Below are 16,190 nucleotides of genomic sequence, written 5' to 3' on the forward strand. Positions count from 1 at the left end.
TTTTTTACAATGTTATTGTGATACCACTCTTCTTCGTTTTGTATTTAATTTTTCTATGAAATGAATGATATGAAGGTATTTATATTTTACATGTCTATTATTCACATAAAAGATTCACAAGGTTCTTTTTTCACATTTATCTAACATGTCGCATGTTTCTATCTCGTCAAATGTCAATAAATTTGTAATCAAATTTACATACTTTTTGTGTAGTATAATATAAATGTACCAAAAGAGAAAACATGACACGTTAAACATTGAAACCAAAAGTGGAACCCCGATAATTTATGACGTATTGGTTTAGTAGTCGCTGTAACGTAAGTATCGTACACAGTCCCATCTAAGGATTAAATTTATTGTAAAGTGCACCTCGTCCACGATCGTTATAGATTGCGGTAAGTCTGCTTTTAGCGTGTAGCAAGTATTTTTCTCTCTCTTCGTTTGTTGTTCTGTACCTTAGTGTGCATCATCATTACCTTAGCTATTCCACTGCTACAGATGTGCTTGCTACAGGCTGTGCCAAGTGCGGTGTCGTGGCCTAAGCGATTATCGGCTCCCAGAGGGACCCGAATGGAACGCGCAGACCGAGTTAGAAAATCAGTTTTCTGTGCATGAAGTCATCGTCAAAGCACGTGGCTGTAGCAGCACAGAAGCTGCTGTTATTGTGGAAGCTGTTGGAGGCTTAGATTTTGTGTGCGCTTCGGGAGTTCTTTTTCGTTTATTCGTGTATTTTACGACAAGAATTCCCGGTTGTGGTGTTGCTCGTTCCGTGTCTTATAACACGAAGACGAGTTTAACTGTAATTACCTATCACCAGTTCTCCAGGGGACATACAGCTTCAAAGAGTGTGGACCATGAAGTCTTACCAAAACGACCACATTGGTGTGGCAAATGCAACCGCTATAAGGTTCCACTGCCTGGAATTTCAACTTTAAAGAGATGGTCCTGACGTTCGTTCCATTGTCGCCCTAGAGTGTTGGCAGACATGTTATATTTGATGAAAGCAAAGGGACAGTCATTTTCTGACAGAGCATGTGTGCGTGCGTGCGTGAGTGCGTGTGTGTGTCTGTGTGTGTGTGTGTAGGTGAAGTGGAGGATTGTGTTGTACGCCCACATAGCAACGTGCTTTTTGTTATGGTTCATTGACTTTGTTCACGAGGGAAACAGTCGATATTTTATGACTTTCACATTCAGATGACAGCGGCGTTGTTGAACAACAGTTTCCTCGCTTTGTATTGTAAGTTACAGCGCACACGTTTCTGATTTTGGGCCGAAGAATCTATGGGTCTCGAACGAAATGCATATTGATCACGTCAGTTCATGTTTCCCGCATCTACAGGAGCCGGCGAAAAAAGTGCGGCTATTTTCAGATATCCCTAACTTGCGCAAATAACTTAGCAACCATTTTCTTGACGACGGCATGAAGTTTACCGATGGGAAAGTAACTCCAAAAGCGCCAATCGAGAAACTCTTATCATTAGATAACTCAGAAATTAAAATGTGCCCCAGACTGTCACAGTTTCAGCTCAGTGTCAGAGGAAGAGAAGACCAACGTGTATATCTAGCGTTGCAACTGTTTTCGAATACAACTGCTCAAGAAATTCTTTACCTGTTGCCGGACGAAGAAGAAACGGCAGACTTCTTTCAGCTTGTTAATGACTCTCTTGACATTCAAAATTCTCGTAGAATGGTCGACAAAAAGACATTAGCGAGCGCTTACAGAAATAACGAGCAGTTTCAGAAAACGATCATCGACAAAATGTATTCTCGCTGAGAAAAATGCAGGTTTGCAACAAGAAGTAATTGCTGCCGTTCCAGAAAGGACTACACTCCTGGAAATTGAAATAAGAACACCGTGAATTCATTGTCCCAGGAAGGGGAAACTTTATTGACACATTCCTGGGGTCAGATACATCACATGATTACACTGACAGAACCACAGGCACATAGACACAGGCAACAGAGCATGCACAATGTCGGCACTAGTACAGTGTATATCCACCTTTCGCAGCAATGCAGGCTGCTATTCTCCCATGGAGACGATCGTAGAGATGCTGGATGTAGTCCTGTGGAACGGCTTGCCATGCCATTTCCACCTGGCGCCTCAGTTGGACCAGCGTTCGTGCTGGACGTGCAGACCGCGTGAGACGACGCTTCATTCAGTCCCAAACATGCTCAATGGGGGACAGATCCGGAGATCTTGCTGGCCAGGGTAGTTGACTTACACCTTCTAGAGCACGTTGGGTGGCACGGGATACATGCGGACGTGCATTGTCCTGTTGGAACAGCAAGTTCCCTTGCCGGTCTAGGAATGGTAGAACGATGGGTTCGATGACGGTTTGGATGTACCGTGCACTATTCAGTGTCCCCTCGACGATCACCAGTGGTGTACGGCCAGTGTAGGAGATCGCTCCCCACACCATGATGCCGGGTGTTGGCCCTGTGTGCCTCGGTCGTATGCAGTCCTGATTGTGGCGCTCACCTGCACGGCGCCAAACACGCATACGACCATCATTGGTACCAAGGCAGAAGCGACTCTCATCGCTGAAGACGACACGTCTCCATTCGTCCCTCCATTCACGCCTGTCGCGACACCACTGGAGGCGGGCTGCACGATGTTGGGGCGTGAGCGGAAGACGGCCTAACGGTGTGCGGGACCGTAGCCCAGCTTCATGGAGACGGTTGCGAATGGTCCTCGCCGATACCCCAGGAGCAACAGTGTCCCTAATTTGCTGGGAAGTGGCGGTGCGGTCCCCTACGGCACTGCGTAGGATCCTACGGTCTTGGCGTGCATCCGTGCGTCGCTGCGGTCCAGTCCCAGGTCGACGGGCACGTGCACCTTCCGCCGACCACTGGCGACAACATCGATGTACTGTGGAGACCTCACGCCCCACGTGTTGAGCAATTCGGCGGTACGTCCACCCGGCCTCCCGCATGCCCACTATACGCCCTCGCTCAAAGTCCGTCAACTGCACATACGGTTCACGTCCACGTTGTCGCGGCATGCTACCAGTGTTAAAGACTGCGATGGAGCTCCGTATGCCACGGCAAACTGGCTGACACTGATGGCGGCGGTGCACAAATGCTGCGCAGCTAGCGCCATTCGACGGCCAACACCGCGGTTCCTGGTGTGTCCGCTGTGCCGTGCGTGTGATCATTGCTTGTACAGCCCTCTCGCAGTGTCCGGAGCAAGTATGGTGGGTCTGACACACCGGTGTCAATGTGTTCTGTTTTCCATTTCCAGGAGTGTATTTACATCAATTAATTCTTTATTTGCCCTCCATTGTGACTTTCTGTCACTCAGAATTAATTTTATTTTAACAGTACGGCTGTACCAGCATTGCTTCGAAAATTTGTTTTTCTCAGATTAGAGGTATAGGTCGGTTTTATCAACATCGTCCTCCGAAAGAAGTGAAACTTCCCCTGCGTTTCTTGCTTCTAGGAAATAATGAGCGTGACATTCTGCTGCGGAACACTTCATCTGTGAGACTAGAAGACGCGCAACAACAATTCCTGTCGTCGAGATTACTTTGTGGAATTCCGCTTGATACGTCTGAAGTAATGGCCATGCTAGCCGGGGAAACGGAGACAGGACATAAGTTTCGATTACGAGGCTGCTGCCCGCCTGTTGTGACAGAAGACGTTGCATGCTCAGCAGAAGTATTCACATATGTGGCATCTCACATTACACGTTGTGCTGCGAAAGTTGATAACACACTGGGCACATCGCTTACTGCTTTGCCGTCCTCCAACATCCTTCTCAGAATACGGACGGATAGATTTCTATCACGTGAAAGCTTAGTGCCATCTGACAACCGGATGCGACAGATATCAGAATCTGAGTTCCTGTTCAACGAGGTTACAGTAACTAACTCTCTGTTAAAAGAAAAATTATTTCTACGGGATCAGCCGACATGACTTGGCAGAAATGTCCTCTCGTGGCGCCGGTAGTGATTGAAATATTCTTACGGACTCGAATTATTTGTAGGTTACGCTACCTCAAAGTGTAATTGAAGACAGAGCAACCATCAGAATCACAGAGAAGGAAATCTCGTCAGTGGCACTTCTCAGCAGTCCGAGTGATCAAACGAGGTAATTGCTAATAAACCACGAGTAAATAATAAATTTTGTGCGTTAATTAGCCTTGTTTGCGACGGCACAGTACAGCTTCGCACCCCTTGATCGCATTTCTGCTTCCACGCTGACGTCACAGCAACGGCCAATAGCTTCGGGCCCAACATTTATAGTATAGCCTAGCGTGTGACGGGACTTTTCGTCGGTGACCGCTTCCTGCCTGCCGTACTACGTCTGCCGAACTTCTGGCGTCGTGTTGAATATTTCCCGAGATAGCTTGCGAGCGAGACGCTGTAGAATCTGTACGTCCACATTCTCCAATTCGTCTACACTCTTGGTGCATGCCAGCACAATAATCCATTCACAAACAATTCATAAGGAAGATGAGTTGCTTCCTGGAAAACACTTCTGATTCATCCGAACACGTCTCGTGAGCATAAATGGAAGTGATTGGTCTCTGGCAAACTTCAAGACCAGCATCAATCGTGCACGGAATAGATATTGCTAGATATGATAAATCTGATCTGTCTGTTGCCAGCACACTATTTCATCTAGAGAGACACTTCAAATTTTAAACCTTGAAGCTTTGAATTCTTTTTACAACGTGTATTACGGGTATGTGTTTTCAATCCACTTACACGTCCCCACGCACCTTCCACGGCTAAAAATCACAATACCCGAATATAAATGTCTACGTTGGAAATGAAATGAAGTCCCATGCTTCTTTACAGACCGTAGGCCCGTAGGGGAACGATGCGGGAGGCCCGCACCGCCTTACTAGGCAAGGTCCTAATGGAGGTGGTTTGCCGTTGCCTTCCTCCGACCGTAATGGGGATGAATGATGATGGAGACGACACAACAACACCTAGTCATCTCGAGGCAGGAAAAATCCCTGACCCCGCCGGGAATCGAACCCGGGACCCCGTGCTCGGGAAGCGAGTACGCTACCGCGAGACCACGAGGGGCGGACAATATCTACGTTATGTGGTGATAATTTTAGCCTATCATAAGCAGATGAATATGTACAATTTTATGTCATATTGGCGCAATGTATGCTTTGTAATTACATCCTGTACAAAGTCAGTCATCACTACTCAACCTAAATTATCCTACCGACAAACACACAGACCCATGCCCGAGGGAGGACTCGAACCTCCACCGGGTTCTGCCGGACAGTCCGTGACTGCAGCGCCCTAGACCGCTCGGCTAATCCTGCGCGGCGTTTATTATGTCGCAGGCAGTACTAAGAATCATTTCATGATTGCATTGTGCATATATGAGAAGGTACCCTACCTTTGCCCAGTTAGTACTGTTTGTGTAGCTGGCCAGTTGAGTGAAATGATATATTATCCAGTTGCAACTGTGCTGTTAATTTTCCGTGTTTTGTCAGTTCTGTTTGTTTTTGGTGTGCACTTTTAGGCAGTCACATGTCTAACATTCTAAGTGCGGTCGCCATTAAAATTGTACCTTCAAATTTTTACTTGTTGATAGACTAGAATATCTTCTGGGTGAGTACCACGTAATGCGTTAATTAAGTTATTACGAAATTATGTCTAATTCTTCTGTTTGTGTTTCGCGAATTTTATTATTCATGTGTTTTTCTTAATTATCGAACACTAGCATTTTGCCATTAAAATTTTACATTCAAAATGGTTGATACTAAGATTTTGTATTTGGATCTCATAATGGTTAATTGCGGTAACTCAACTGATTTTTCTAACGGTGATTAAATTCTAAATTATGAAGGTGCATAACCTGAGGAACTACGGGTCACATGTACACATACATTCAAGTAACCTATGTAGGAAGCTTTTCATTTTAATATCGTCTCACATGTTACTTCTGCTGCCTTCTTATTTCTGCTTCCTTGTACTTAACAGATCACATCAAAAATGCAAAGCAGAAAAACTGTAATCTTTTTTGTCATTTGATGCAAATTATTCTTAAATGTTTGGTGCCTCACCTCAGTTGTTTAAGTTATACATTTGAAGATTAGTAAGTTCGTCGGACTGTATTATAATTTTCTGGATTGCCATTTAGTGGGACGTTCAAGGTTAAGAGTATGCTAACATGTTTTTTTTTTTTTTTTTTTTTTTTTTGCCCATTGCTATTAGCCCCATTGACTCATACTCGTTATCTGTATTACATTTGTATTTATCACCATTTACTGCATCGTTTCGTAATAAAGTTGTTTAAGACTTTCCCGACGTTGTAACTAGCACGCGCGCTGGGCCGCTATTTGCCGCTATTTTCGGTCGCGCTTCCGCGCGTCGCGAATGAGAAGCCCGTGGCCCGTTTTTACGGCAGGGGGCTCTGGATGTCGCCGTGCTCAGTGGTTCGTCTACGATGACGTAATACCGTACCCTTAACCCTAGGCGCCTGCGCTCTTCTAGCGAGTCAGCGTCCATATTGGCGGGCCATTGCAGCAACACGTCACTAAGCATTTGAAGATGACGAGCAGCTGTCTCGTTGAAATATTGTGCAGCTTCCACAACATTATCCGACGCGACGCCCTTGAACCATTGAAGCAATGAAGTTGTTGCCTAAAACTAATTGTACTGTCTCGCCCATTAACTTTCCACTCCCTCATCCCACCCCTGCTGTTTCAGTGGCAGCAGAGTGTGATTATATTAAACTGGCACGGTAGGGAATCGTAAGTGGTTTTTTTGTATTGTGTATTCTGGATAATGTCATATGTGTATGCAAAGGCCAGGTCATCAGGTTGCAGAGGAATATTCTTTTACTTCATTAACCCCCCCCCCCCCACTTTCCACCTCCCCCTGTCCCAGCTTAAGGGGCAGAGAGGGTGGCAGATTCATTCCTGGGTGCAATAGTTTTCTATCACCTACATCGAATATTGCTTCTCAGCTTCTTGGGAACGTGCGCCTTGTGCTACCTGTCTCTAGTGTGTGGCCAGTCAAGTTTAGAAATATTTTTCTGCTATACATATTGGAACGACGCTTTCTGAGCGTTTCTTGGCTCTGCTTTATATGTCTTTTGCTAGGGAAGGGAAGATGCCACGCTATCCAGAAAAGTTGCGGGCTGGTGCGCTGTGCACTCTGATTTAACGATGTATGCTGGCTAGCTTGTGGAGACAGTTGAATTGACTGACTGACTGACTGACTGGAGGTGCTTGGTGCTGTTGGTGAGTTGCGTTGGCTGTGACGTCTTTTCCCTTGTGGTGCAGAGCAGAATAAGGAGGCAGTTGCTGTTGCTGTCAGTCAGTGACGCGAATTCGAACAGCATAGCACCTTACATCCTTGCGATGCCAACCGCAGCTCGGAATTATCGTCTCAAAGCATTGCAAATGTTTGTGGTGAGCATCGTCTTTCGCGTTATGTGAAGGTTTCGGCCTGTCCCTCAAACTTTCTTGCTTTTCACCTTCTTGGGCACATGCGTCTTGTTTTAACTGTCTGTATTGTGTGGCCACACAAGTTTTGAAATATTTTTCTCCCGCACTTGATAGAACGACGGTTTGTGAGCGTTTTTTGGCGGTGCAAGCTATTTAAACGTCAGGTAAAGCGCGCGGACTGATCAGCTATCATGATTTATGTAACGTCCCATTTTTATGCTTATCTATATGATGCATCTGCAGGTAACAACTTGTATTTAATTTCTATGGTTTAATCTCCTGTAAAGCGCACCACGCTCTCTATCATATCCTACAGCAGGTCTGTTTTGTGTTTTGTAAATTTCCTTTCTCTTACTGTGTTCTGTTTAACATCTGTCATTAGTCCTTAGTGGGAGGCTGCTATTTCCTATTTCAGAGACGCCACCAAGCTGACAAACGCGCTGTGTTCGCGTAGGATGTGTTGATGTGTTCATTTTTTCCTATTCTGCTTAATACACTCCTGGAAATGGAAAACAGAACACATTGACACCGGTGTGTCAGACCCACCATACTTGCTCCGGACACTGCGAGAGGGCTGTACAAGCAATGATCACACGCACGGCACAGCGGACACACCAGGAACCGCGGTGTTGGCCGTCGAATGGCGCTAGCTGCGCAGCATTTGTGCACCGCCGCCGTCAGTGTCAGCCAGTTTTCCGTGGCATACGGAGCTCCATCGCAGTCTTTAACACTGGTAGCATGCCGCGACAGCGTGGACGTGAACCGTATGTGCAGTTGACGGACTTTGAGCGAGGGCGTATAGTGGGCATGCGGGAGGCCGGGTGGACGTACCGCCGAATTGCTCAACACGTGGGGCGTGAGGTCTCCACAGTACATCGATGTTGTCGCCAGTGGTCGGCGGAAGGTGCACGTGCCCGTCGACCTGGGACTGGACCGCAGCGACGCACGGATGCACGCCAAGACCGTAGGATCCTACGCAGTGCCGTAGGGGACCGCACCGCCACTTCCCAGCAAATTAGGGACACTGTTGCTCCTGGGGTATCGGCGAGGACCATTCGCAACCGTCTCCATGAAGCTGGGCTACGGTCCCGCACACCGTTAGGCCGTCGTCCGCGCACGCCCCAACATCATGCAGCCCGCCTCCAGTGGTGTCGCGACAGGCGTGAATGGAGGGACGAATGGAGACGTGTCGTCTTCAGCGATGAGAGTCGCTTCTGCCTTGGTGCCAATGATGGTCGTATGCGTGTTTGGCGCCGTGCAGGTGAGCGCCACAATCAGGACTGCATACGACCGAGGCACACAGGGCCAACACCCGGCATCATGGTGTGGGGAGCGATCTCCTACACTGGCCGTACACCACTGGTGATCGTCGAGGGGACACTGAATAGTGCACGGTACATCCAAACCGTCATCGAACCCATCGTTCTACCATTCCTAGACCGGCAAGGGAACGTGCTGTTCCAACAGGACAATGCATGTCCGCATGTATCCCGTGCCACTCAACGTGCTCTAGAAGGTGTAAGTCAACTACCCTGGCCAGCAAGATCTCCGGATCTGTCCCCCATTGAGCATGTTTGGGACTGGATGAAGCGTCGTCTCACGCGGTCTGCACGTCCAGCACGAACGCTGGTCCAACTGAGGCGCCAGGTGGAAATGGCATGGCAAGCCGTTCCACAGGACTACATCCAGCATCTCTACGATCGTCTCCATGGGAGAATAGCAGCCTGCATTGTTGCGAAAGGTGGATATACACTGTACTAGTGCCGACATTGTGCATGCTCTGTTGCCTGTGTCTATGTGCCTGTGGTTCTGTCAGTGTGATCATGTGATGTATCTGACCCCAGGAATGTGTCAATAAAGTTTCCCCTTCCTGGGACAATGAATTCACGGTGTTCTTATTTCAATTTCCAGGAGTGTACTTCGACTGATCATTTCGTATGAAATGTGTCAGATATGTCGATCGCTAGTCCCTATTTATCAAAATTTCATTAGTAAAATCTGCTTCATTTGGTTTTTACCTTCTTTTTATAGGCTCTTTATGTGATACGCAAGCTAATGTGAGCAGCAAGTGTGTTAATGAAGTTTACTACGTTGCAGTCAGTACACAGATGCTCTGTTTGTGTCCAGTTCTGTTCATGTTCACAAGCCATTTTGGTGTGCTTGAAGACACTGGATCTTTAGGTATATTTGTTCACTGATTTATTGAGCTGCCCAAATGAGTGGAATGATATTTCTTATTCTCATTTGGTGAGTGCTTGTTTTACTTTATCCGCTTTGTTTTCCGTGTTTGTTCTACTTGTTTTGGTGTAAGCTTTTAGAGTTCTCATGTGTAATATTGTAAACATGGTCGCCATTGAGACTGTAGCTTCATAGTTTTGCTTCTTGATTGACTAGAAGCTCTTGTGGCCGAGCGAGATACCATGTAATTCTATTATTAAATTATTACGAAATATTTCGCTTTCACTATGCCTAATTCTGCTATCTGATTCACTAATTTCATTATTCATGTCTCCTTTTGTAGTTCCACAGCATTGCACTTTACCGCTAAAATTTTAGATTGAGATTGGGCTCCACTGACAAAGATTTTGTATTTGGATTTTATCGTGGTTAATTGCGATAACTAACTGATTTTTGAAATGGTGATTAAATTTTGTACTACGTAAATATGTAATCTGAGGAACTGCAGGCAATATGTACATACAAGTAATCTACGTTCTAAGCTTTTTATTTTAATCTTATATTGCATGTTACTGTTGTTTACTCGTACTTTACAGTTCAAGTCAAACCGCAAATCATGAAAACTGAACACTTTCCTCTTTTGGCACACATAGTTCTTAATTATTTGGTGACTCACTTCATTTGTTTAGGTTATGCATTTGAAGACTGCTAAGTTCGTCGAACTGCATTTTCAGTTTTTTGGATTGCCACTCAAGTGGATATTCAAGGATTAAGAAAATGCTAACATGTTTTCTTCCCAGTTCTTGACTAATTACTTTTATTGTTTTTATTAGCCCCACCGAACTATGCCCAAAGGTTCTACTCGTTACCTGTACTGCAATTTTATTTGCTACTACTTACTGGACCGTGTTGAAATAAAGTTAGCTTGTTTGAAGCTCTCTATTCTCCGGCCCAGTAACAATCCAAACTATCTCCTTGTTGTTTCAGTACTTCTACACCACAGTCAATCTTTGCATTCATCCGACAATTACTGACCTCCGTTACAAGTTCGCTTGTACACAGTAGCAAAGTACAGTGGGAAAACCGAAGCAGAAGAGAAATACACACACAACTTAATGCGCGAATCCACACACACACATACACACACAACATAAAGTCAGCGAATTGTGCAGTCAGTGAACGGATCCGACTCGACCGTCACAAACAAATCTTTTATCGTGTTGGTATGACAGTGTTATATTTGACTGGACGACAGTATGAACTACGTAGACTTCACACTGGAAAAAATCGACTCTCTCTAATTCTGCGTTTGACTGCAGTGCCAGCTAGTTTAGATGCTGTTGTAAATATAGAGAGTGTTTAACTAGAGCAGTACTGGAACAACGTTTGCTGCCACACTGGCGATAAGGCTCGAATTACATACAGTTTAGCCACAACGGAATTTTCCCAAAAAAGTACTGTACCTCAGTGAATGTTGCACCACCGAAGGTGACAAAACTACAGGCAAGCAGCAACGAAAATTTCTTCACCTAATCACCAAACAGTTTAAGGTCTCATTTTATTAATGTTTGAAGCTCCTCTTGATGTTCTTCCTTGTTTGCGATTTTAAATTTGGCTATTTGAAAATCGGCCTTATGAACACACAATTAATTTATTTTTATATTTACCCAGGAACGTTTTGACACCTATGTGTCACCTTCTATGGGTCAATTTTTTTCCCGTTAAGTACAGTATCAAATTTATAATAATTTAGCTGTTGAAGGCCTAAGAATTACAATAAGTGCAATTTCTTTGTTTTGTTTAGGTGGTCACAGGTTTTTATGCTCTTTTTGATTTTTTTTTTTTTAGCGCATGTCAACTGCAAACTAGCCATGAAGAAAATTATTGCGTATTTGTGAAGAACTATTTTGTGGGTAGAAGTTATGTGCGTTTCTGAACTGACGTTTTCCGTCCCCTTGCGTGTCTCTGGTGTCTCGATCAATTGCTATTCAGTGCACTGTTCCCACACAGTTTTTTTTTTCGAATATTTTTCGCTCACTACTTCACCTCACAAGTACTTTCATAGAATGTGGCTAAGCAGGCACTTAAGACTCCTTACTCAGTGAGAGGTGTCATTGTCGCTGCTCACTGTTGATCCTTGAGCTTCTGTGCGATGTGGCGCTAATTTTGAATGTTTCGTCAGTACTGGTATGGTGTGGCTGCTGGGAGAGGGCAGAATCTATGTAACGTGTGTGTGTGTGTGTGTGTGTGTGTGTGTGTGGCGGTGTGTGTGTGGGGCGGGGGGGGGGGGTGCACGGAATAAGAGAAAGAGAGGGAGAAAAGAGAAAGGGAGGGAGAAAAGAGAGAGAGAAAGAGAGAGCTGAAAAGAGAGGTAGGGAGGGAACTGAGAAAAAAGAAGTATTTTTTTACTGTTTAATTGTTATGTTTCATCTGGAGATCGTCTGGATATCATTATATCTTAATCAAAAAGTTTCAGTTAAAGTGAGAGGAGAAAGTACAGACTGGATCAGACAAGGAAAAGGAGTGAGACATGGATGCTGTTTATCACCTACTCTTTTCAACATCTACTTCGAAAATATGATCGACCAATGCTCATTAGATGACAAAGGAGCAGATATTGGTGGAAGAAGAGTGGGGTGTTTGAGATTTGCTGATGACATGGTCCTTCTATCCACAGGGGAAAAAGAATTATAGGATTTGGTGGACACCATTGCAACTAATGGAGAAAAATATGGAATGAAAATTAACACAAATAAAACAAAAGTATTGGCACTAGGAGGAAATAAGGAACTAGAACAGGTGCAAAATTTTAAGTATCTTGGAAGCAGGATAGACACCGACTGGAAGTGCACCACAGAAATTAAAACAAGGATGGCAATGGAAAAAGAGGCGTTTTATAAGAAAAGGAGAATCTTCTGCAGCGGTCTGGACAGAGAACTCAGAAACAGACTCATAAAATGTCTTGTATGGAGTGTTCTTCTATATGGCGCTGAAACGTGGACTATGAGGAAAAAAAAACAGAGAAAGGCTGGAGGCTTTTGAGATCTGGACATGGCGGAAGATGGAAAGAATAAGCTGGATGGACAGAGTAAAAAATGAAGAGGTACTGAGAAGAGTGGGAGAGAAAAGACATTTACTAGATGTAATAAAGAGCAGAAAAAGAAATTGGATTGAGCATATATTAAGAAAGAATGACGGACTGATAAAAACAGTTTTAGAAGGTTATGTAGAAGGGAATAGGAAGCGAGGAAGGAAGAGATTCCAGATACTGGATGACATGATGGACGATACAACATACAGCAGCCTTAAGAAGGAAGCAATGGATAGCAGAAAATGGAGAGACAAATGACCTGCTAATATAGCAGATAACAGATGATGATGATGATTTGGAGAGGTGCCTTTTTGTAGTTCACTGAGTGTTCAAATTGTGTTTCGTCGTATTTTCGTTCAGGACTCTCTTTTCTTGTATTATTGCTTTTTATACGAAGTGATTTACTTCCATTGTGAGTTTTTTATAGAGACTGTTGCTTTCTCTGAGGATCTTAAGATCTCTCTCCCCATTTTTTGGGTGGTGGTTTTCTTGTATTACATGATCTGCAAAAGTGGAGTGTGTACTATCACTTCTTGGGCTCTGAGGTGTTCAGCGTGCCTCATTTTGAAATTTCTGATGTTTGGTCTATGTAGACCTACTGGCAAGAAGTACAGGTTAACTGATGCATTCCAGCTTTGCAGAATTTGTCTGCAGAGGTGTTCTTAGTGCTTAGAATATTCTTTACTGTGCTGTTTGTGTGGAATGATATTTGAGGCCCTTGTTTCTTAAGTATGTTTCCCACCGTGTGGACGTTTTCCTTACTGTATGTTCATTTGTGTAATGCTGTACTCTTTGTAGGGTGTTCCTGGTACCCTGTGTCTGTCTGGAGTTTGTGTTCTTAGTTATCTGTTGTGGTTGGTGATTTGTTCATGGTCTGTTCTCTTTTAATTTGTTTTTTAATTTTATAGTTTTTGTGTTGTACCCAGTCTCTCTGGCTATTTGGTGTATTGTATTTAGTTCCTGTGTGTAGTTGAGTTTGTCCAGTGGAGTTCTGTCGAGCCTGTGTAGCATGTGTCTGAAACCTGTGAGTTTGTGTGCTTGGGTGGGTTGGAGCTGATGTGGATGGTTGCACTTCTGGCTGTAGGTTTCCTGAAAATTCCAAGATTACGTTTGTTGTTAATAGCTAATAAGTTAAGTTTCATTTCCTCTTCTGTTTCAATGGTGAATATTAATTTTTTGTGAACTGTGTTTATGTCACTGTGTAATTGTTTTATCTGGGTGTCTGATGAAAGAATCAAGCAAATAATGTCATCTACATATCGGTTCCAGAATAAAATCTTGTAGTTTTGGGTGTATGAGTTCATTGAAAATTTTGTTTTCAATGTGGTTTAGAAATGTGCATGCAAGTAGACCGCTGATGCGTGAGCCCATTGGTAGGCCATCTTTTTGTAGACTGAACCCCTTCTTGAAAGTGAAGTCGTTGTGTTCTGTTATAATCTCTGCTGTGACTTCTTTTTCATCTATATGTGCCCTTGTTATGTCCTCTTGATACTGGAGCTGTTTTTTCAAAATACTGATTATGTCTTCTACTGGCACATTTGTGTACATGGATGTGACGTCGAAAGATACCAGGGTAGCTGTTGATTGTCTCTTTATATCTTTCCTATCAGTTCACTTGCATTTTTTTAGGTTTCTGTTATTTGTGAAATTGTATAATCTAGTTAAGTGTATCATTAGGTGGTAGGACGGTGAATTTTTGAAATTGATTGTGGGCCTGATTGCACAGCTATTTTTATGTACCTTTAGTAAACTATTGAGGCTGGGTGCTTTGGAATTCTTCTGTGTCATGTATTTGGCTCAATTTCCTGTGACAGTAACTTCAATGGTCTTCAAGAATTTTTGTATGTTTCTTTGGTATTTTGTGGTAAAATCATTGATTAATTTTATGATGTTCTATTCTATAAATTTTTCTGTTTTCTTGATGTAGCAGAAGAGATAAAACACATAATCAAGGAGAACAAGACCCACATCATCTCAAAAACAAAACAACAGAGCAAAATATATCCATAAAACGAAACAAAAAACACAGAGAACACAATGCAATCATCACCAGAGCAGACAAAGGGAATACACCTGTACTTATGAAAGAAGCAAAGTACATCAAGAAGAATTTATAGAACAGAACAGCTTCATAATATTAATGATCCTACCATGAAGTTCCTGGGAAACATACCAAAACCCTTAATAACCCTCAACGTCACCACCATGAAAACTCGAGCCAATTAGAAGACATGAAAGAATCCCATGCACCCAGCCTCAATATTTTACTGAAGATACATAAAGATAACTGTCCAATCAGGCCCATAATCAATTCCAGAAATGCAATATCTGACCTCCTAACTAGACACTTACAGATATTGCTAATAAAACAACACACTTTCACAAACAACAGTAACCTAATAAATACAAATGAACTGATGGAAAAGATGAAAGATATTAGCAGACCATCAACACCAACCCTAGTATCTTTTAACGACAAATCCGTGTACACAAATGTGTCATATAAGATACAATTAGCCTTTTGAAAAAACAATTGCAGTATCAAGAGGACATAACAAGGGCACATATAGATGAAAAAGAAGTCACAGCAGAGATTATAACAGAACACAACGACTTCACTTTCAAGAAGGGGTTCAGTCTACAAAAAGATGGCCTACCAATGGGCTCACGCATCAGCGGTCTACTTGCATGCACATTTCTAAACCACATTGAAAACAAAATTTTCAATGAACTCATACACCCAAAACTACAAGATTTTATTCTGGAACCGATATGTAGATGACATTATTTGCTTGATTCTTTCATCAGACACCCAGATAAAACAATTACACAGTGACATAAACACAGTTCACAAAAAATTAATATTCACCATTGAAACAGAAGAGGAAATGAAACTTAACTTATTAGCTATTAACAACAAACGTAATCTTGGAATTTTCAGGAAACCTACAGCCAGAAGTGCAACCATCCACATCAGCTCCAACCCACCCAAGCACACAAACTCACAGGTTTCATACACATGCTACACAGGCTCGACAGAACTCCACTGGACAAACTCAACTACACACAGGAACTAAATACAATACACCAAATAGCCAGAGAGACTGGGTACAACACAAAAATTATAAAATTAAAAAACAAATTAAAAGAGAACAGACCATGAACAAATCACCAGCCACAACAGATAACTAAGAACACAAACTCCAGACAGACACAGGGTACCAGGAACACCCTACAAATAGTACAGCATTACACAAATGAACATACAGTAAGGAAAACGTCCACACGGTGGGAAACATACTTAAGAAACAAGGGCCTCAAATATCATTCCACACAAACAGCACAGTAAAGAATATTCTAAGCACTAAGAACACCTCTGCAGACAAATTCTGCAAAGCTGGAATGCATCAGTTAACCTGCACTTCTTGCCAGTAGGTCTACATAGACCAAACATCTGAAATTTCAAAATGAGGCACGCTGAACATCTCAGTGACC

The sequence above is a fragment of the Schistocerca nitens genome, chromosome 4 (assembly GCF_023898315.1).
Source record: "Schistocerca nitens isolate TAMUIC-IGC-003100 chromosome 4, iqSchNite1.1, whole genome shotgun sequence".
Lineage (NCBI taxonomy): Eukaryota > Metazoa > Arthropoda > Insecta > Orthoptera > Acrididae > Schistocerca > Schistocerca nitens.